Source organism: Zonotrichia albicollis, chromosome 3, assembly GCF_047830755.1.
Source record: "Zonotrichia albicollis isolate bZonAlb1 chromosome 3, bZonAlb1.hap1, whole genome shotgun sequence".
NCBI classification, from domain to species: Eukaryota; Metazoa; Chordata; class Aves; order Passeriformes; family Passerellidae; genus Zonotrichia; species Zonotrichia albicollis.
Window position 1 is genome coordinate 63,484,532 of NC_133821.1, and position 20,404 is coordinate 63,504,935.

Below are 20,404 nucleotides of genomic sequence, written 5' to 3' on the forward strand. Positions count from 1 at the left end.
GACTTATTCAAATAATCCAGCCCCCATGGGCCTGCAAACCTGAGCTGCAAGTCTGAATACGGAAGGGGATTTATTAAAAGACTGTTGGTTCATCTGACCATGACAGAATGCTAAAATATGAAAAAGTAATGAAACACACAGAACATTTCTGAGCCCCAGATTATGTTTGGCCTGGATCCAATGGACATGTTTGATATCCACTGGCTCCCCTATTACAGACTGTTATCTCCCCAAACTTTGATCTAAGGCCACCACAAGAGCAGAGGAGAGAAAGTATCTGTGAGAGTCAATTATTCCATTAGTCAGAAATCAAAAATCAAAAGAGCCACTTGAAACACTAACAGAATGAAAAAATTCATCACTTCCTTCAGAGAAGGGCAAAAGACCTTATTTGTAATTGTTAATTGGAACATGTGCCATGGCAGAAAATTTCTGGACTCTATTACCAGCTCTTAAATAGTTCTGTGGCTGGACTCCAGCAAATGGTTTGAATTTTTTATGCTTTTTCAAAATCGTAATAAAAACCACATACCCACCTCACAGAATAGAGGCTTCATCAATGTTCCTAACTCACTCTCAGCTTCTTAAGTAGACAGTCCTACAAAAGTGCAGAGCATCATTATTTAGATTTGATTTGTTGTTGTTTTTTTTAATAATCCTGTCTATTACTTTGTTGGTTTTTTTAATAAGTATTTTTCAGGTAGGAACAATTTTGGATGCAAAATCAGCATCTCTGCCTGGAGACTAGCCTCAGGCTTCTGCCTCATGCATATGTGTACATCATATTCCTACATCTTCCACAAAACAGAATGTGAGTCTGTGAACAGGTCAGTAGGATAAGCCAAGCAATGTACATCTAAATCTGAATGCAGAACAAACAAAAAAAAGGGGGTATTTTTTTCTTTCCTAAGAACTTCATTTCTTCATGGTCACACAGTCTGGGTGCAATGTGTAAAAACTGGCTTTCTGAGGCACTGTGGTGTCTTCTGAATCACTGCCATTACCCGAGAAAACCCCAGGAAGTGGTTTGGATGAGAAGCTGGACCCAGCTTGCGTAGGTATCAGCTGATGTCAGAATACACACAGCACAAAGCCCTAACAATATGGACATTGTGAAACCGGGAATAACCTTCTCTTATCTCCTGCAGTTGGGGAAATCATTTCTAACCCAGTGACTGCAGAGCTTAGCAATAAGTCAAACAGTTAATTATTCACTATGTTCCTAATTAATCTTCATTTCAGACCAAATCTTTGTATGCCCATAAAAACACGAAGATCTCCAGTGAGGGAAACAACAGCATGAGCTTTTGGACCTCCTTCTGCAAAGCAATTCGTTTTTCCATAAACAGTTACTATTAAGCAAGGACAAAGCAACAAACCAGACAGCCATCTGTGTAAACCAATTTAAAAGGATGGTGACCTCATAACATTTTTCAAACTAATGCTCTCCATTTAACTTCTGCCACCCCGTCCTGCCCCGGCAGATGCTGGGTTCGAGCAGGTCCTCGGGTGAGCACGGTGCCCTCGCTTCAGGGAAAGCTGGTGCTTTAAAGCCACAGCGATTTCAAACCCGTGAAAAGAGCATGTCAATGAAAATACCTCGGCATATATGGAAGCAGGGTAACCTTAGTGGCTGCCCACTCTCCCAGAGGGTGTTGCCACAAAGGTCTGTGCTATGTTTGCCAGCTGAGCTTCCTAGAGCTATGAGGTCAAGCGAGCACAAAGGTTCAGGCCACCGATGGTAACACAATCCCTGCTGAACTGTGTTCTTTCTTACAACCCAGAGAGAAGCCAGAACAAGCACAGATGGCAACCACATTAGAAAAGAAGGCAAACTTGATAGCCTTAGATCCACACTTATGAATCCACGTACAGCACGGCTATGCTGTGTGTGCCCAGGATGGCCACAGCATCCCCAGCTCATTCTGCCTATTTAGATTTGAATCCAATGAAGCTTCAGGCAAAATATGCAAAATAAAATCCCAAGTAGAACACCTACAAAGAAGTGCAAGTAATAAACACCCAAGGACATGTCTTGCACAAGGTCATTGCAGAACTGTCCTTTATTCCATTTACTAAAGTCAGTCACAGCCACACAAGAGCTGAGAGCAGAGTGCATCAGATGATGGTGACATCAGACCATTGGTAGCACACCAGAACGAAGTGCTCAAACTCATTTACAAGGGCATGTGGACTACAAACATTTCAGTATCAAAGAAGGTAACTGAAAAAATGTATATTCTGTATAGTCTCTTTATATTTCCAAACATCAGAACAACATAACAACATATAAACTGTATTTCAAGTGGTGGAAGAAGTGTGTGCTTCATTATATAAAGATGGTGTTTCTAATCTATGTAATGCAGACACAGTAAAAATTACCTTCCACAATGCCAAGGCTTGTTACGTGGACTCTTTTTTCTTTAACCTGCATTTTCAAAGAGTCATTACTTTACTGCCACAGCGCCTGATGTTTGTGTGCCTGGTATTTGTGTTTGCTTTAAAATAATGGCTGTGAGGTGAAGGTAACTTGCCCTTCTGACCCAGTGCGTAATTGTACAACTGTTTGTGCAGTAATAACCCATGGTACACATAAAGTGACAGTTCCCTAATTGGCATTTGCTGAACACAAGGGCACCCTCTGCAAACACAGTGGCTTTTTTTATTGGCAACCTCTTTCATTATTTCACTCTTCTAACACAGAATCTCCTTTCTGTCATTAGAGAAGAACAAAACGTTCCTCACCACAGCCACAGTAATACTATATATTTCTTAATATGTATCGCTGAATACTATTAAAGATTAGCCTTAAAAGACAGAGTAGTATTAACAGCTGTCCTGGGAATTTGTTCCAGAAAACGGAACAGTTCTGACCTTTGAGTCTATGTTTCAGTGCCTTTTTGAGATGCTTCAGAACAAAAGTTCAAGTGGCATCTCCTTTCAGTTTGTCTCATCTTGTTGCAAGTTAAAAGTGAGGACAGAAATCCAAGAGAAGCCTGGCTGGTGCTGCTTTCCCTTGCCTTCAGTTCTGCCGTGTCAGCTGATGCTGGCACATGCAGCATATTTCTCTGCTTCCCTTGGTTTTGTCTTTCCTTGGTCGCTGCTTTGAGTCCCCACCCAGCCATCTCCACAGCTCTCCTGTCACTGCCATGTTATGTAAAAACTCAGAAATGGCTTAGGAAACATTTAAATCTGTGCTATCTTGGCAAGCAGCTAATCCTTGAAGCAAATGCTACTTACACAACAGAGTGCCTGCATTTCCTACCCTGGCGTGGAGATGTCATGCCTCATCTCCTAAGGCTGGAAGAAATGCACAGCGCTTCATAAAATAGCTCTGACTTTCCATTTCTACTATATAAGCATCTTGTTATCTGTTTTCATAGGGAGGGAAAATGGGAAAGGGAATTCCTGGAAGAGATTACAATTGTCAAACTGGCTTTTGATATCTGTTAAACAGCTGAAGCATTAATTTTTTGGTGGCACAGTTAAAAGCCTATGAGAGTTTCCTGACTGAAGTGGAGGAAATAGTACATTTAGTTCAACTACAAGCTGTACTTTTAAAAATCCATATGAAAACAGACTCATTATTCATTTTTCTGTTAATATGTGGTTTTGCCCTGCAGTTTCAGTAATATTTTTTGTAAGACCTGGCAGTCTCAAAAAAGAACTGTAACTTAGAGCTAATGTTTTAATAAACTCTTGTTTATACTATAGTCAAACCAGAACAAACAAAATACAGCTACAAATGACATTTTTATAGGAAGTCAAGAAAAAGATTCATGTGTCTGAATATTTTAGTTACAGTGTGGTAGGCATGACTATTATTTCCTGTAAAGCCAAATTGTATCTTTACGGAACTGGAAGAAGGCTACCCTGGGAATAGAACATGCATATGACTTGGGCCTCTAAAGAGCAGCTGGATAAAAATACCTTACAATTTAACGCAAAGCTCCCATCAAGTATTCCGAGAATTTTACAATGGAGCAATGGCAAGATATGGCCATGAGAAATGTTTGGAGTCTTCAAAATACCACCATGCTGGATTACTGCAAATGCCTCCCTCTGTGGTAAAACTGATGAAAAATTTCACAAAGAAGGTTTGCAATGAGATAGGCAAAAAAATGATCATTTTTAAAAGGTGATCTTAGAATCCCAGAAATTAGTTCAAAAAGGAAATTATCAAAGTCTATTAGATCATATTATATCTAAGTAAGAAAAATCTATGTAGTATATTTTTCAGCATTTTGTCCAGTTCACTTTTTAGTTGCTCCAACTAATCAGGTCCTCTAGTTTCCCTCAAGAGAACAGACTTCCACCATAATGGTTTTTTTTCTAGTAGTTAAACTAATGTTCCTTTTGCTCATTTGCATCATTTTACTACTTCATACCTCTTTGAGACATTCCCTTCCAGGTGATCTTGTCTCTGATACCACTATGATATCTAATTTAATAGAAATCAAGGTATAAAATGCTAAACTAAAAAGAGCAACTGACCTTCTGATATTCAGCCTTGCTCCCTCTGTAACCAGCAACAAGCTCCTGCTTGCATGAGACTGTGCTCCTGGTCAAGAGTCAAGAGGGTGGAAAATCACTACCTTGCTTCTAAAGACAGGCTGTATTTCATCAGTGCATGGCTCTGAGCTTTATGGGGAATGGAGAGCTAACAGCAAAGTAGCCTCCATGATTTGGTTAGACTAAGAAAATTTGATTACTATCACTTTTCCCTGCATGTTAGTGAAAGGGGGTTTAATAAGTTTTCTGTTTCTTAGTTGTAATAACCCCTTTTTATTCCCAAATTGCAGACTTCCAGATTAGGATGTCTGGCTGGCCTATGTCTAAAGAAATAGAATTCCTTGAAGGAGAGAAAGGAGTTTCACACTGCAGATTGTTATCCTATCTCCCAAGCAAGGGACAGTCCTCAGACCTCATGGACTGACTTTGTATCTCCTCTGTCCCTGAACAAAGATGGTCCCAAGCAGCACACAGAGCAATCCCCAAACATTCATTCACTTCACAACCCAAAAGGATAAATAAGTGTGCAAGAAGAAAAGAGAGTCCATCCTTGAGGATGCTGGAATAAGTTTGTGAAAACAAAATGAATAACTGGTAAGGAACTTAATTTTTTAACTTTGTTGTTACTGTTTTTAACTAGCAGGGTAGCAACTGGCAATTATACTTGAGAAAGACTGGTTGAGTTTTTGGAAAACTCCTCAATGCTAAAGGCCTGTCTGCAGAGGGACAAAGTCATGTCATGAAACTACAGACACTTGGCAAACTCCTCAGCAATTTTGAATAAGTACCTTGTACTGCCCTTGTGTTATTAGCTATTGCAGTATCATGTAAATCCTTCATGACAGTGCCATTTTTGAAGTGCCGCTGTACCGTCAGGTGTCCTGACATTATCAAGGCTCCTGGGGATGTCAGTGTGAGGTATCTCTTTCTTGCCTCCTTTACAGCAAGGTTCCAAGGCAGGATGTGCAAAAGGCCAGCATGTGACTCAGAAAAAATGTAACTTGGCTTAGAAAGAAGCTTCTTCCCTCACTGTCTCCTTGGAGTCCAGGACCTCGTTATCCAGGATAACCCTGTCCATTAGCCACTCCTGCCTCAGGATGCACGCCTGGCTTTTCATCTGAGAACAGTGGCTGGTAGGGAGTGCTGGTGGCTGCAAGCAGAGGGACAGGGACGCTGGGCTGAGTCACTGGAAGCTCACCACTTGTTGAGCTGTTTGAGGTCCTGCAGGAAAAATGCTCACTTTGTGACACTGAAGAGAAATACTTCCAAGAGCAAAAATTGCTAGAAGAGCTACTGCTCCATGTAGATATAGGAAACGAGACCAAGAAAAGACTTTGCCACAGTTTACAGGAGTTGGTGCCAAACTGCTGACATAAAGGAGGCACCTTCCTGTCTGCCACAGTACACAGCCTTCACCTGCAGTATATTCCTTCTCTCTTCTGCCCACGTGCCAACAAACAGGTGGATTTCATGGATTTAATTTAACTGTTTGATGACAGGGTAACATTTATAAATCTATGAAATTACTGAAAACCTAGTCCTGGATCTCCAACAATCTATTAAAGACACTAGCCACTTGCAGGGAGGACTGAGCAGATGACTAGAGGTCTCAGGACCGAGGTTATCAGGCACAGAACACACAGGAAGAGCTGAAGGGTATCTCACTCCATTCACTCACATTACTGTATACTAACATCAAAAAGATGGAAGACACTTCATTCACTGGACCAAGTGGATTTAAAAAATTATATTCACAAAAATGAACTAACTTTTTCCACTGTTCCAACTTTTCTTTCCACTGTATTTTTCTTGTATTTTTTCTTCCTCTTCACTTTTGTTAGTCTATCACTACAAATATGAGCAATGTTTATGAGTAACTCCTTATTTTTCCTTACAGAAAACTAATGCCTAAATGAAGTGATGGCTAACCTTTATTTCTTCCACGGTACCCAAAGGAGCAAAACCCAAAACAAACCAATGAAACTGTATAAGCTATTGCTCACACAAACTGACCAAAACTGCAGTTTCCAAGCATCTGGGAATTGCTTCACTCATTTCAACTGGACTTTAAGGAAACACAAAGATCATCTTGAGAAATAAAGTATTTATGACTATAATAGATGATTTTGAATGAAATCAAACAAAATATACCATGTCCCCTGAAAATGTCAAATCACACTTTGCCTCATATTTCAGAATACTTTTACAACCTATAGCCAGCCCACACTAATAATGTATATTTACTTGAGTTTGAGATTTCACTAATAAATGAGCAGCACTGCCTGCTCTGAACAGTCACTCTTCAAACAAAATAGTGCCGTCAAAACAGTGGGCCATAGCAAGGTGAGCTTTCTAATTTTTTTTCTCTTCTTTCTATCCCAGAGCACCTCTTTACACTCAAGAGTATTTAAGCTCTGAGAGTACTTTGTGTAAAAATGATCCAAGACTATTAAGTACCAACTCATGACCCTCAACAAATACCCAATATACATCAGCTGTACAGAGCAAACAGTCATAGATTTAACAGGTGGGAGAGGTGGAAGAGAAAAGAATAGCATTTAATCTTAAAACAGATTTCAGAATGAAGCCCCAGTATTCCTGTGTCAGATTCAGTCTCCGTTTTTGCCTCCCAGGTATGGTAATTACAGTGCTGTGCCCACTGGGAACTAGCTGCACATTGAAACACCAACACACTTTGCTGGGGGAGGGAGAGCTTTGCCGATGGAGATATTACAAGATGCAGCAGTGAATACTCTGACTTTTGGTCAATGTGCAGTATCCCTTGCTCACAACACCCAATTATTTTAATTAAGCAGATGAATACCTGGTTAGCCACTGTGCAGGGAAAGTTTCAAGATTTTAAAGGCGGACACTGAATAAATGAAGGCTCTTCTGGAAAAACAAGGCTTTAGCTACTGCGATCATCATTCCTCAATTCAAGCTGTGCCAGCAGAACTTGGTGCCTGTTCTTAGTTGCTGAAGGCAACAGGGTGTAGGCATGCAGACCAGGCATCCATGGGGCGTGACTTCACTGCAGGCTCAGCACCTAAATTAAGTTTGTCCCCAGCACGACATCTCTGTCACAGCACACAGGGAGGTACCTCCACACCCTGCCACATGCCAGTTTGGAATTCATCCGTCTGCCTTGGCCTCAGTGCCAAGCATCAGGAAACGGCAGGCAACTTGCCAACACTTTTTCTTAGAAAACGGCAACCCTTTCTGGAAATGTTCTGAAGGTTTGGAGAGTCTTTCTGGAAAGGTGGTACTGCTGAGCTTTTGCACAAATACTGTAAATGAAAGCTACCCCAAAATACTATCACTATCCTAAAACATGATACGCCTAAAAATGGGGGCAAATGAGGTCAATATTAGCCAAAAGATATTACTGTGGAGCCAGGCATTTTGATTCCTAGAGAGCTGAGGTAAATGACACATATAGTAGCATCAACCAGTTAGCGAGCTTTACATTTGCAAAGCACATCCTAGGAAAATCCACTGATTTTTAATGCAAATGACTCAAGATTCATCAAAACATTTTGTGCTCAACCTTCTACAGATTTTGCATTATATAACCAGTTTGTCATGAATCCCAAAATGTTACTGAAGCAACTGAAAAAAACAAACCCAAAAATAAGAGTATACTTGTAAATCACAGTTCAGTGAAGACCTTTCCATTCCCTCCTCTCCCTGTCTTGATTTTCCAAGCTTCTTTTTAATTGCTGCTTCTCTTCCTACTGTTTCTGCCGAATGCAATTCTTGACCAGCACTCAACTAGCCAGAGCAGATGAGGAAATTTACTTCAGCCCCAGGGCAGGCTTGGACCAGGCACCTGTCTGAAAGGGGCAGAGAGGTGCGCACAGCCCGTATGGCCCAGGGCGAGGGCACACCTGTGCGCACTGTGCCAGCAAAGGCACAGACAGGGGTTAACTGCCTCCTGCAGGAAGCCTGGTTCCATTCATTAACTACGACCTCTGGGCTAGTACATGCGGAGGAGGGAGCACACAGGCGAGTTCAAACAAAGCTGCTGTTTTCCCTCCGAAACTTTTCAAGTCTCAGAATCTCGCACAAAGCCCGCTCTGCTGTCACCTGAATGGGAAACAATAGCAGGCGCTCAATCAAGCGAGACCCGCGTGAGAGTTTGCAAGCCCAGCCTGTGCGGAAGGCCACCTGCCAACAGGAAGAAGTGGTGAGAAGGAATTTGGATCCAGCTGCTATCCTCCCTCAGCCAAACAATGCCACACGATAAACAGCATTAAGGATTTTTTTTTAATCCTCAATCACACTGGGAGCATCTATATCTGTCATTTTTACTCCCTGGTTACCAGGAGAAGGGCTTGAGAGATTTCTGTGCACAAGTTTGCAGACAGCCAATCTCTTGTTTCCTATCATAGCTTTATCAAAGGGATTGAGACAAGAGGAACAGGAGGGAAAGAAGAAGAAATGACAAAGTGCCTCGCCGTAGGGCTGACTCAAGCTGCTAAATTCATCACAGGTAACACAGAAAATCTTGTAGCTGTCTTGCAGCCCCATTTCACATGTCAGACAGAAAGGCAGAGTGGACACAGAAAGAGGAGATAACTCAGTTTCTGCAGTCCCGATTTCCTTAAAATGAAGTACTGAACACCAGGAAATGAACTACGACTGTGTGCTCAGTGGGTCACTGTGGCAGGTGCAACTTAACCTTAAGACCACGTAGCCTACTGCACCTCCAGATTTAGCCCAGCAGGCAGCACCTGGGTGAAGCATGCCAATAAATCCACTCGCCGCCGATGGTTAATAAAAAGGGTTAAAAACCAACCAGACTGCAGCTGAAAATTCCACAGCGTTTCCCTCCACAGCGCTGCGAACTGCGCGTCTCCCTGGTTTCAAAGGCACGGGAAAGCTGCCCATAAGATCGGCCAGGGGAACACATGGCAAGGCCGGTGCCACCGGCGGGCAGGGGTGGCCGGGGAGCCGGGAGAGCGGGAGCATCACGGGCGGGACGCGGCGATCCTGCTTCCCGGCGTGCGGGGACGCGCCGCTGGCGGCAGCGCCGGGTGCAGCGCCGAGGAACCCCCCTCTCCTTCCTCCCGCCCCAGCCCCCGGTGAACACCCAGGATCTGGGCACTACCTGCGGTTATCAGCAGAGCCATGCCGTGTCTTCAGTCATTCAAGGAATTTAACAGCCTGGAAATTCCCGTTGTCCATTATTTGAGGTCACAGATAAAAGCTAAACAGCAGCCGTGACTCCCATCAATCATAAGTCACTCACTGATAGAGCGTATGGTAGGAGACCTACTGATGTAAGCTAGTCACCAGAGAAAATACCCACTGATGACGCATATCCAGGCACAAAAATAGTTACAGGGCCCCCAAAGGGATTATTCAACAGCCTACATTTAGATATTCCTTCAAGAGACCCGCAGTCAATTTGCTGCTATTAGATGGCTGGGGAACATTGAAGTTTAAGTTTCCTCAGCAGACATAACCACAAATAGCTGGTTTAAATAAGCTACTGCAATTACAAGCTGTTTTGTAAATTTTAACACTGCATTATAGCGATTAAGTCTAAACAGAACTGGCTAAAAATGCTGTATAGCCTTTGCTCTCAATATTTACCAATCCCTCCTGCATATTAGCCAGCAACGAAAAGAACAATTTAAAATTCATTCACAAATGTTTAAACTAAGCCCCTCGTGCTAGCCTAGAGCAATGTTTCTTTATCATAAAAAACCAAAACAATATATGTAAAATGGTACGGGATATTTCGGTGCTGCTTAAATGCTATCTTGATCAACTTTTGCCTTAATTTTTATCCTTCTTTGGTATTTGGCTCTGTACTACACACAAAGAAAAATACCCAAATAGTTAATTTTCTTGCACAAATCAAAACCATGCAAAGGTAAGTGATTGCAACATGCAAAACCACGTACCGTGTACCCGCTTTGAGCAGGGGCTAGAAAGAGGATCCCCAGAAATCCCTTTGAGCCTAAATTATTCTGCAATTCTGTGCAGCTGGATTTTTTGGCATTAAAAACATAATCCTCTAAATTAACCAATCAACTGATAATCCTACAATACTCCTGCCCCCTTCAACAGTTTCACGATCCTTCTCATGCCCAGACAGCAACAAAACTTACGAGGCTGCAGCTGAGCCCACTAACACTGCTGAGCATGAAACACTGACTGTGCATTTTTGGCAATATTAAAATATTTATTTACTTTAAATATTTGATTTTAACATCCAACCTCCCCTTTTTGAAAGCAATTTTGGTGCTTAGGAGTCTAAAGTTTACTGACTTTTTATTACATATTTAGACTCTAAATATAGGAAAATATTTTATGGCTCTGATGCCTATTTTATTGACATACTTTTGGAAAGCATTACCTAGCCAAACAAACACTCAAGGATTTATAGTGTTTATGCTGTAAAGCAGGAGAAGGAATTGTCTCAGGCTATGAACTTCTACCTCACTTTCTTCATCTGTGATAACATTATTAAAAATAACACCAAAAATTATTTTTAGCACAACTGTTTCGTAAAGCCCTCATGTTTGTCTCATGCATCCATATGCTGCCAGTCCACATGGCCTAATTTAACGGCCCTAAGAAGAAATATTGGTGCCCTCTAGCTGATTTTCCTCACCAATTTCCTGCAGACACTGAGCAGCAGTCTCTCTTTTCTCCTGACATTCCTGGGTCTTTCACTGGTGCCTCCAAAATGCAGTGCCCCGGAATAAAATAAGGCACTTCCTACAGAAGGAACAGGAATCAAAACACTCAAATCCCTCAGTGCTCTCAACTGCAGGAGCTCTTTAAATAGCATAAATGCTGTGAAAAACAGAGGACGTATAACCGTGTTCAATACCACCTTACCATAACAGGTGAAGCACCTAAATACACTTTGTAACAAGTCTGCACATTCCATGGGGAAATGCAACCTGCAATTTTGCATGGAACACAGGAAGCCCCTCACCCATTCAGAAGTTATTCTGCAATTCTCCTCTGTCAGGAGCCTTTAAAAAGCTTGTAAGCCTTTCACTGTGTTCTGCCACACATTCTGAGGTTAGTTGCTGATGGATCAGACAATTTCACAGCTCAGAGCCCAGGGCCTCCCTTTTGCCATCACACAAGCCGTGGCAAGCAAGGAGAGCTTTCCTCTCCTCTCACTGACGTCAGTCAAAGGGATGCACTCCCTGTTCCACCCTCCCTGTTCCCATCCCCTCTGCCTCCAGCCCCTCTCCCAGGGGCTGCATCGGGTCCCACTGAGGTGCAGGGCCTCATCACCTCATAGCTGCATGTCCCTGTCCAGCAGGGACCCAGCTGGAGCACAGCTCCAGAGCTGGGAAAGCCACGAGGCAGGGATGCTAACACATGCTTTGAACACCATCTCCAGTGTGACAGGTGACGTCAACAAAACAGCGTCCAAATCCCAAAGAGGAGGTCTCTCCTGGCTGGAGGAAAACCCCTGCTGAGGAAGAGCTGTCTCAGGAAACGCTGAGCCTGTGGTGGCAGGCAGCTGCCTGGCAGCTGCTGGAACAGCTCTTTGGCACCTCTGAGGGAGTGCATCCGCTCTAAGCCACACCAGCGGCTGTCCAAGGGATGTAAGAGAACAGGAGTCTGTGTGGAAAGCAGGGTTAAAGCTCTGTTCTCTTGCTCCTTGTCCAGCTGAAAGAGGCAGAGGTTGGCCGGAGCTGGCTGTCTCTGTGTGTTTAATTAAAGCCATAAACCTCTGTGGAGAACTCTGGATGGTCCTATTAACCATTAATCAAATTAAACATAGAAGGGAGATCAGGATCTGAAGCTCAAAATAAATACTGTGAGACAGTCTAACTTTTAGGGTTGCATTCATAATCCTCAGAAGGTCTCTTTAAACCTTGATTGGGAAAAAGGAAGCTGCAGCATATACTGTTCACTTCTGTGTTTGAACAGCAGTTTTAAAGCAGAAACTGCTCAAATGTGTGGGAAGCATCAGGCTAATCCTGCAACTTCCAGCTATCTTTGAAACTTAACTTCCCATGTGCCATCTTCCTTTGGAAGACAGAATGGGTTAATCACAGTGGCCAGGCATTTTGGAAGGGTCCTAGGGCTCCATTTCTCTAGCACCTTATGACAACATTCCAGCTAATGTTCCTTTCACATCCACCTCTAGGAAAAGGATGCTATGGACTCAGTCAATACTCATTAGGTGGTTTTAATCCAAATTTCTACATCAATTAAAAGATGAAGGGCTTATTTGAACATTTAACAAACCCTTTGTTCACATAAAAGAGGCATTTTATGCCATTTGGAAAGTAAAAATTTTGGCACAGTTAATTTTTCAGCTTGCTTGGGGTATTTTAGTTGGTGCGTTGTTTGGGGATTTTTTGGGGTTTTTTGGGTTGCTCTTTTTTTTCAACCAGCTGTGACATGACAGACCTAGAACGAGGCTGGTTTGTGCTATTTCTTTTCTGGAAGGCAACAGACTTTTTAAAAGTTTGATGTCTTGAAACATAAAAGAACACAGCAAACCCTTGAAGAGAATAGGTACAGATGTGGTAATGTGACAGATGGGCAGCGAAGGTGGTATCTCTGGGATAGAAGGAGTTATGGTGGAAAAATTAAGATCTGACAGGAGCAGCTTTTGCTTTTTCCAGTAATAAAAATGTGTCACTTTTCAATACAGAGAAAATATAATGAAAACAGGTGAAGGACAGAACAGGAATCATGGTTACAGTGGTAACTAAGTATTCCCATTTAATTAAGTCTTAAAGAGTTTAGAGATGTCCTATTACCACAAAACTTCATGATAGCTTTAAAAATGCTGTGTTTGAAGTGGGAAGCTGATGAATTATCCCTTACTGGCCCAGGAGCATCCAGTTCTGAGTATACATTAATGTAGTGTAGGAATATTGTTTATGAAAAGTAAAGAGATTATGATTTTTCCAAAGACAGTAGGAGAACATCTCACATTAGCAATTTTTTATTTGAAATTTCTATGATTTTTGAAACAAGGGGCAGTATTAGAAAATATTGGCTCACTGAGGATGGGATAGTATGGTGCATTTCATCACTGTATCATACAACATTAGATAAACCAGGACACTGATGTCAGAAACATAAATATAGTTCACGCTATTCTTAGTCTGTCTGCCCATCAATGTCTTAGGGCCTTTCTCTCACTGCTAGCATTGGTAAAACAGGTAATATTGGTTATAATTGGAAAAAAAATTAAAATATTATAGAAGCACAGGTTTCTGAGACTACATATTGATTTTTATTTATTTGGAAGCTCTCCTTGCATTCAAGCACCCCTGAAGAAATCTAAGATGAATTTAAAAACCCCAATATTTTTATCTGTGGAAATAAGTACACTTGTAGTTAAATTTCAAATTAACACTACCTGAGATATTATCTAAGCTAGATACATTGGTAGCATATTTAACAGCAAATTACAGAGTTTATACCAAAGCTCTAAAGTAAATCAAACCACAAAACTTAAGAAAGCTATTGCCTGAGCACCTGAAACCGGGTTTTCTTGAAATAAGAAACTAGCATTTGATAGCAATAGCCTTGTCTGTGTACAACCCTATTCCAAGATAATAACTAAAAATATTTTAAGATGTATTCTTTACCAAAATTCCTTTAAAGTATTGGTGATGAAAAACAACACTAGTCTCTGGTTTGTTCACATGGTATGTAAGCCAGTTGAGTTGAAGGGACCAAATAACGTCAATCATCAAAACATGACAGATTTATTCTATATATTATTCTACACTGACTGCACTGGTGGATAAGGAAAGAGAAACTGATGTCATTGCCTTGCCTTCTTTAAGGTCTCTGATACAGTCTCACTCAACATCTCTGTCTCTCTGCATTGGGGAGATAAGGATTTGATGGCAGGACCATTCAATAGGAAGGGAACTGGCTGGATGGCCATACCCAGAGAGTTGCATTCAACCTTTCAATGTCCAAATGGATCTGCATCAAGCAATGCTCCTTGTGGAACCTTATTGGGACCAATTGTGTGCAATGTCTTAATTAATGACATAGTGGAATTGAGTACAGCCTTAGCAAGCTGGCAGGGGTCACCAAGCTCAGCGGTGCAATTGATACACTTGGTGGAAGGGATGCCATCTCCAGGGACCTTGATAGGCTTGAGAAGTGGGCCAGTGTGAACCTCATTAAACTCAACACAGCCAAGGACCTGCACGTGGGTTGGGGCAACCCCCAGTATCGAGACAGACAGGGAATGAATGGTTTGAGAGCAGCCTGTGGAGGACTTGGAGGCACTGTGGGGTGGGTTGACTTGACAGGACACCAGGAGCCCACCACAGCTGCTCTGTCACTCCCTCAAATGGACAGAGGAGACAAACCACAACAAAAGACATAAGGATGGAGGAGATCACTCACCACTTACCATTACAGACAAAACAGACTCGATGTGGGCAAAGAAGTCTTATTTCTTGCCAAAAAAAAATACCAGAGTAGAATATTGGGAAATATAACAAACCTTAAAAAAATTTCCCCCTCACCCTTCCCTTCTTGCCAAGCTTAAATTCACTCCAGACTTCCTCTACCTCCTCTCTGCCAGGAGTACAGGGAAATGGGAATGAGGCTGTGTTCACTTCTCCTTCCTCCTCAGGGGGAGGACTCCTCACACTCATTTCCCTGTTCCAATGTGGGGTCGCTCCCATGAGAAGGAGCACAAGCTTCCCATGGGGTTGCAGCCTCTTTCAGGCATCCCCACGCTCCAGTGTGGGGTCCTCCATGGGCTGTAGGTGGGTATCTGATCCACAGTGGAACCTCATGGGATGGAGGGACACAGCTGCCTCACCACGGTCTGCACCCTAAGAATCTGTGCTCAGGCACCTGGAGCACCTCCTGCCCCTCCTTCCTCACAGGCCTTGGTGTCTGCAGGGCTGTTGCTCTCACATGTTCTCACCCTGCTCTTCTCTGGATGCAATTGTTGTTGTGCAGCAATTTTTTTTTTCCTTCCTAAATTTTATTCCAGAGGTGTCACCTCTGTTGCTGATGGGCCCAGCCTTGGCCAGAGGCATGTCCATCTAGGAGCCTGCTGGCATTGGCTTCATTAAACACAGGGGAAGCTTCTGGCAGCTTCTCACAGAAGCCACAGCTGTAGTTCCCTGCTACCAAAACCTTGCTACACAAACCCAATACATGGTTAGATGAAAAATTAGATAGGACCCAGCAATGTGCACTTGCAGCACAAAAAGGCAACTGCACCCTGAGCTGCATCAAAAGCAGCGTGGCCAGCAGGTCAAAGGACATAATTCTGTCCCTTTACTGGGCTCCTGTGAGACCCCACCTGGATAGCATATGCAGCTCTGGTGACAATGACAAGTCAAACACAGACCTGTAGGAGTGGAACCAGAAAGGGCCCCAAAGGTGATTAGAGAGCTGGAGCACCTCTCCTGTGAAGCCAGGCTGTGAGACTTGGGGTTATTCAGCCTGATGAACAAGCTCTGGGGAAACCTTACAGCAGTCTTCCAGTACCTACAGAGGACCTAAAAGAGAGGACTTCTTACCAGGGCCTGAGATGATAAGACAAGGGGCAACACTTTTGAACTGAAAGAGGGTAGATTTAGATTAGATATAAAGAAGAAATCTTTATTGTGAGGATGGTGAAGCACAGGAATAGGTTTCCCAGAGGAGATGTGGATGCCCCATCCCTGGAAGGGTTCAAGCCCATGGCAGGGGGGTTGGGACTAGACAATCTTTAAAGGTCCCTTTCAACCCAAACCATTCTGTGACTCTGTAATTCCAGGGCACAGAATTAGGAGTACCTCAGAGAAAGCAAAAATAAAGACTGCAAAGAGACTATTCTGAAATGACATTTATTTCAGTTTGATGTTTGATTGCTAATGAGTAAAACAATCTTCATCCACAGGTACTGCCAATAAAAAATTAATTCAGAATGTATATCCATTTCTAACCCCATCTGGAAAGGGAAACACAGAGAGGGTGACTAGGGATATCACCAAAACTGGGGAGTGGGAAAGGGCAGCATGCAGACACTCCACTGTCTTCACTTTCTCCATCCCTGAGCACTGTGATAACCTAAGATCGTATTTAAGTGTTAACGACCTCACACGCACAGGATCTGACCTGCCCTTGAGGATGAAGTTTCATGCTTCAGTGAGGTCAGTGCAGTGGTAAGCTGCCATCCAAGAGGGGAGGATGCCACTTGGCTTCTTCCTCTCAATGCCAGCTGTGTGTTCCTGCCAGCTCTAGAGCTTGCCTGTGCCCATGGGGAGCCAATCCAAGGCTCACCCATCAGAAATCCCTGGCTATCCAACAGCTCGCTGCCTGCCCGGCTGCCCAAACCAGCCCAGTGTGGGCTGCAGAGGGCAGGCAGCAGGAGCAGCCCCCTGGGACATGAAACCACAGCCAGGACAGTGGGAAACCTTTCCTCAATCTCCAGCCACCTGCCCACTCACTTCCAGCTTTGGCAGCACTGGAGAATCCAGGCCAAGGAAAGGAAAAGCTGACCTCTCAAAGTTAAGAGGCACTTCAGACACTGATGCAGACAATCCAGCAGGCAGAGCCAGCAGGGCCCTGAAGGAACTGCAGGGGGAAGAAAGGGGAATGTCCAAACCACTCTATGCAAAGGACAGAGACCCAGCCTGGCTGCAGCCCCCTGGCTGCTCCCTGCCACCAGTGCCTGCCAAAAGGGGAGCTCACCCCAGAGGTGCACTGAGTTCTGCATTGATTTGCTTACTGGGCCCGTTGAAACCCAAGTATGCCTGCTGTTTCAGAAATGCCCATTTGTGATATTTTTCAAAACCTTTGTCCATTTTTTTCCCTTTGTGGCAAACTGTACAGATTAAATCCGTGAGTAGTTTCCTCTAAAAGAGATGGTTTCTTTTCTTCTTGTGAGGTTTTTTCATATTGCTCATCAAGGAAAGAACGCAAGGATCAAACTCATAAAGCATTCTTAAAAATTTGATTTATTAAAAAAAGTACAATTACCAAATTACATTGCTTCATCTTTTATATTTCTTAAACAACACAGAAAAAAAGTATGACATCTCATAGACTCTTCAGGGATTTCTCCTCAAAAGACAGTTTCACTTGTTAGTTATACCCAAATTCCTCTCTTCCTGGACTCCCTCAAGCCACCAGCTCTTATCTCTCATCTCTGGAATATGTTAAACTATGAAAAAACATTATCTTGCCAACTTGGCATAAGAAGAGGGGAGGTATCTCTCCTTGCTCTTATGGGAATGCCTACTGAAATGAGAGTTTTTGGGTTACTCCAGCTCACGCACTGATTAATATGACTCTTCTCTCACTGACATCTCCTTTTCCTGTGAAAAGTTCAAAAGTTCAGCTAAGCAACAATCTGATGTCTTAGCTTGCTACACAAGCCTCTGGGTTATTTAATAAAGAAATTAGATTTCTACAACACATAGAAGTCACTCACCACAGTCAGACTAGGAACTGTTGCTAATTAACAAAAATGCCAACATGCAATTATTTATTATATTAATTAATGAAAGCATATATAAGCAGCCTATCTGTAAGAAGTTAGATGTAATCTCTAACAGACTTCCTGCTGCTGTGCTGCCAGTTTCTCAGTGCAACTATGGCCATTCCCAATTAAATAAATAATTTACCCTGGAAGATTTCATTGAGTGCCAGACACAAGCACCAGGGCTGGGTGAAAATAAATCACTGTTGGCAGCATGCCAGTACTCATTCTTAGAATCTATGGAAAGCGGCTACTTCCCTACAGCAAACATTTTACATAACCATTCTGCACAGCTTAATTGATCTCTGCAATAGCATGATAGTAAAACTTCCTCCATTTCCATGTATTTTAAGACAGTATTTCATTTTCTTTTTATTTCATTCTCTTCACATTTGCTGGCTTTTTGCATCAGTTGTGCAGCTTCTGTTACAGAATCATATTTTTAAATTTTTTTTATTTAGGGTGAAAGTCTTCCTCAATACCAACTCTTGGTATTATGCTGACCCAAATCCATCCCTTTAAGTCAACATGCTAATGCTCTGAGTCTATCACCATCCCCTACTTTGATTTCTACCATACTCCTATCAAACTCAAGTTACTGCCTTCTCTACCAATGTCCTCTAATCATAAACTCATAAACCCTGCTTTTAATGTTTAACATTTACTGTGCTACACTGCTATTTAGGCATTTTCATAACCATAGAAAAAAATTAGGAAAATTCTCACTTTGTGCTGTGATGTCAATCTATTTTAAAACCTATTTCAAGATACCACAACAAATATTATGGTGTGACTTCAATACCTGACAGCAGTGTAAACATCAGCAAGTTTTCCTGGGTAATCACAGGCATCTCAATTATCCAAATACTGTCTCAGCAAAAGGGCAGCCTGACTTACCGCACGGTCAATGACTTTCTATGCATTAGTAATTTTAGAAAACCTAGACAGGAAAAAGAGTCCTTGGTTGCTCCTTCAGAGAAAATTTCTCCATACATTTTTGTGGTGAATTTATTGTTCCTGTTCAGAAGAGTTCAGGCATTCTGGGGTGGGGGGGCGTCTGTGTTCACCACTGCCTGCCCCACGCACCAGATCCAAAAGGTGAGCTCCTGGTCTCTCTATTGGGTCAGGTTTCAGTTGCTATTCCCCAGTCTTTCAGAGAATTTGGGTTTTTTCTTGCAACTTTGGGCAGTCAGCACGTGACACTTCTAATATAAAAAAACCCACTGGCATTTCAAGAAAAAGCCAACCACCTTGATGGGGCTGCTCTGCTGAGGAAACAATGAAGGGAACACATTCCTCTCTGCATACACTATACCCCAAGGCACACACCTTCCCAAGTGCCTCCAGTGTTTCACAGCTCCCAAAACTCTGCTCAACCACCTACCCACTTTTTGGCCAGCTGGCTAACCCAGAAAAGCAGCAGAGAAGCAGCAGCCAGTGCAGGGAGGAAGCAGCAAGCACAGCTTGCAGAGCAGCACCACGTGGGAAGGAGCTGCTGGCTGGGCACAAAGAGGGTCAGCTACGGCTTGCCCTGGAATGAGCAATCCAACGGGAGTCGGACACAGGGGTCATGAGAAGAAAGGACAGGGAAGAAAGAGCACACCAAGGGAAAGAGCTTTCTTCTTCTACCGCAGTTAACTCCCCTAAATTTCCTCCCTCCTCCTGGTTCCCCAGTTTCCAAAAATAACCCATACAAAGCAAAAACTGCAGAGGCAGGGAGCCTTAAAAGAGCTGCAGTTGGAAAACACAAAAAGGTGGCAAGGGAATTTATTTAAAAGAAAAAAGCCCAAGAAAAAAGAGACACGCTCTTTTTGGAAAAGAACAGTGACATCTTTTAGCGTGAAGCCATTTCAGCAGGGATGTAGGTCAGTAGTTGAAACCAGCACCTCTGGGGTCTCAGGTCCTGGGGCTGATGTGGGCAGCCAGAGGGGCCCAGGGGTTGTTTGGCCTCTCCCCAGGAAGATGGAGAAGTCTTGGGCTGGTCTTGGTCCCTCCTTCCCTCATATGATGCAGCTCAACAAATTGTTCCTCTTTAGGCAGTCACACATTTCATGTTTCTGGTATCAGAAGATCCTTGACATTTGCCCTTAAAAGTAAAGGCACCTTAATGTGGAAAACATTTTTTAATGACTAAGAGAGCCAAGAGCAAATATTTGCACCCAAAGAATTCAGTTCCTCCCACATCAAAACAACATCCTAGAAAACTGATTATAAACAAATTAAAAAACAACTAGCGTGCCTATCAAAAATAATTGTTTTGCTGCTGGCAAAGAATTACAGACTCAGAGGGCCTGAAACAAACACTGGGGGTTAAATTTGATTCCTAATTTGCTAGACTGGACAACAAGGTGAGAGAAGGGGAAAAAACTCCTCCTGTTGTGTGGAAATGGTTGTCCTGTTCACATGGCATCTGTGGGATGGATGGTGTTCCTCTAACAA

The 20,404-nt window shown here is 42.9% G+C and overlaps 1 protein-coding gene across 12 annotated transcripts in view; it reads right to left on the minus strand.

Moving 5' to 3' along the window:
- The window catches only part of HIVEP2 (HIVEP zinc finger 2), a 135,631-nt gene that overhangs the window by 74,269 nt on the left and 40,958 nt on the right, over positions 1 to 20,404 (minus strand). For 3 of the 12 annotated variants that reach the window (XM_074537654.1, XM_074537655.1, XM_074537660.1), the window contains exon 3: positions 537 to 598. The exons of 6 other annotated variants lie outside the window; for them this stretch is intronic. The gene's annotated coding sequence lies outside the window, so the exon portion shown is untranslated. Of the gene's footprint in view, positions 1 to 536; positions 599 to 9,622; positions 9,986 to 20,404 lie in introns of those variants that run through there. 3 more of the 12 variants (XM_014269315.3, XM_026795405.2, XM_026795404.2) reach the window with 2 other exon arrangements.